The sequence below is a fragment of the Pavona decussata genome, unplaced genomic scaffold (genome assembly GCF_977016875.1).
Source record: "Pavona decussata unplaced genomic scaffold, jaPavDecu1.1 SCAFFOLD_193, whole genome shotgun sequence".
NCBI classification, from domain to species: Eukaryota; Metazoa; Cnidaria; class Anthozoa; order Scleractinia; family Agariciidae; genus Pavona; species Pavona decussata.
In genome coordinates, this window is record NW_028145602.1 from 516,214 (window position 1) to 519,414 (window position 3,201).

Here is a 3,201-nt window from a genome sequence, read left to right on the forward strand (position 1 = left end):
TCACACCCAATCTGTACGATGTCCTCCCCACAGACTCTGGGAGTGATATACTGTAATTAGCAGGACGTTAGAGATGCACCATTAGAAATGTGAAGGGGAAAGAGAGGGGAGTCCATAAACAGGAAAAAAATCGTGCAAAACTAAAATATAAGGAAAAAATTCCTGCATTGCAAAGGAAGCAGAAAAAAGGTTTTCTGTTTGGAAAAAAATCTTGCCCCCCTGCTGGTTGTGAAAAAATAGCATACCTTGCCAAGAAAACCTGGAGTTTTCCTCAGCAAAATGTCAGCACTAAAACTTGCTAACACTGAAAAACTAATTACTTTCATTTTTGGAGAGGCAAATATGTCGTTTAACGACATATTTCGCAAAATGTACAACAGCTAGTAAAATTCGCAGAGAACACAGGAGACAACATTTTAAGTATTTTGCTTCAATGTTCTCGTTGGAAGGAAATCCGAGTGCTCCTATCAGGAGTCGAACGTGAGACCTTCCAATTACTAGCTCCGATGTTCTACGACTGGGCTACAGGAGACTCGAGAGAGCTAAGGCCATTAAACTAGCCGGCCCGGTTCATGGGACAAACATCCGGCCAGTTTTAGGAATACAACGACAGCTAATCTCGTTTTATCCCGATAGAAAACATATCACTAGGTGAATCGCTATATGCCTTCAATGCCTCCATCAACCAAAAGAATAGAGCTCATTAAAACCGACCAATAAGAGTTAATGACGCAATTAGATTCCATTGTTATGAAACACGTAATTGAGTGGAAGAACTTGTTCAAGGTGCTTACTGACCTCACAGAAAATACAGGAAACCATGGAAGGACAAAAACAAATTCAATATTGAACTGAGCGCGTATGTTATCTTCTTCCCTTTTTCTTTACACCTCATCCCTCCACTGATGTCCTTGGTGAGCACATGATGCAGGTGAGGCAAAGTGTCGCGAGAAATAGATTGTGTCTGCTCGCGCGCTCAAAGTAATCTGGTTCTATTTTTCTGAAACAAAAAAGTGAAGCCAGAGAATTCTTTAGTTCATTCGTCAGCTATCAAATTGAACTGTTTGCTGTAAACAGTTGCGTTGACTTAAAAATCAGAAGACTATGAGTAGTCTTTTATTTTCCTTACGGATAGTGAAGCGAATATACGATCGCGCGCGAAAATTGCCTCCAGTGAGAAAACGCGTCTCATCTTCTCAACGAGGCAATTTTCGCGCACGTTACTATCACTGCGAAAATAAGGGGATGATCGAGTATAGAAACCAGTTACAAAAAGATCTCTCAAAGCCGGCAGTGAGATAGTCCATGGTTCTTTTAATTTTCATTTGGGTTAGGGATGCGCGTGCGTACCAGACGTCAATGAAGATAACTATAGTGGTACGCAAAATGGTACACGATAGATGTAATTGCCTGTTGGCCGATATTGCGACAAGCAGAACTGAGTTTTTTTTATGGTAACAGAGTTGGTCAATTTTTGTTAAAAATACTGTAATTGTCATGAAGTCAATTTATTGCAATGAAAATTAGTATTAACTGAACAGTTTTCACTCTCTTTATAAGTGTACTGTGTACCTATACACTTCCGGCCGTAAGTGAACATGCCATTTGAACATGTCGAAACATGTTTTCATTGCGTTCGGCGTAGAAAAAACGCACTCAATGCAGATTGGAGTCGAGATTGTATGGAACTACGTGGATTGAATGATGGATCTTGAAACGCACGTATCTGGTGTCCCCGCACATTTTGCAGGGGCAGATGACATCATCACCAACTTGGCAAAGAAGAGAGAGCCTGGTGGCATCAAACGCACTCCCTAATTTTTGATTATTGCTAGAATTAAACTAACAAAATGCCGTTTTATACCTACAATTTTGTTATTAAAAGCAGTTGTAATTTGGTAAATAGTTCAGCGGTACACATTGGGTCTATTTTACTTCCTATCATGTAACAGATCATCACAGAAATCCTGTGTGAAAATATGGCTGATTCACTTAGTACGAGTATTCTTTGCTGTCTGTTTCATGTTACTCTATTTTACTTCACCGAGAGCTGCTAGATTAGTTCATTGTCAATCAGGGGTTCGTTGCTTTAGTTAGTGAACGGTTGCGATGACCCAGAATTTTCTCGGTTGGGTGTTAAGCCATCAGCTATTTTTTCGGTGTTCCTTCCTGATTTTCGGTACACTGATGTTAACAGCTACTAACCCGCATGACAGGTGGAGAACACCCAACCACCCACCACCCCTCTCACCCGCCATTTTTAGCGCCCACCACGCTGCTTATCATGACTGTCATGCTGTTTTCTCTTTCAGAATTATTCGCGCGATGATTGAAAGCGATATTCTGTTTCCTTGGTTGGATCCTAACCTTCATGCAATGCAAGACCAGCTGAAGGATTTGAACAATTGCGCAGCCATGAGTAAAGTGAGGAGGTTCAAACAAATGATACAACGACACCCCGTGGCCTCAGTCTTTCTTGGCACTTTCATAATCACTGGCTTCCTTCCTTTCTTTTTGTTCCTGGCCTTCGTAGCGGGATCTTCCATTTTTGTCCTTTTTTCTCTCCTCCTTTTCCAAGGTGGGGTGCTTGCAATGGGGCTGTTATCTCTTCTCGGCGTGTTTGTACCCATTGTGTTATTTGGAACCAAAATTGCGGCCATCGTGTACATCATCTATATCATCACTGCTACAGTGCTTCGCGTGGTGCACGTTTTAATGAACACGATCATGTGGCTTCCATTCGCAATTCTAACAGGATTGAACCAGAAAATTCACGACGTTTTCTCACGTCTTGGAGACGCTGTGAGGGTAGAATTGCATCGTCGTTGTTCCATGGCCAGTTGCAATGCTGAAACGTGAGGACAAGAGAGAACTATATTTCCTCTTGGTGATGGGTCTGCCTGTTTTATGCATGGCGTTTATGTAAAGCGACACAAGCGACGCGAATTAAGGCGAGGCTTTAGGTAGGAAAAAAAAAGGCGTGAATAGGATGGCAAAACAAGCAGAGAAAATGTAACTCCACGAGACATTATGGTGCCGATTCATGCATGTATGGTAGAGAGAGAGCACTGAGTACACATAATGCGTTTCAAAAATGATAAAATGGCCATCACCTAAAGTTTCCGTTTGTGCAATTGTAAATGGAATCTACAACGTCACTATTCCTAAATAAAAATTGCCGAACATTTTTTATCTCATTGA

The 3,201-nt window shown here is 41.4% G+C and overlaps 1 long non-coding RNA gene across 1 annotated transcript; it reads left to right on the forward strand.

The window, feature by feature from the left end:
* Window positions 1-746: 746 nt before the first annotated feature.
* Window positions 747-3,201, forward strand: LOC146461885 (uncharacterized). The gene is made up of 2 exons (XR_014857286.1): window positions 747-931; window positions 2,313-3,201. It is a non-coding gene; the product is annotated as an uncharacterized LOC146461885 (long non-coding RNA).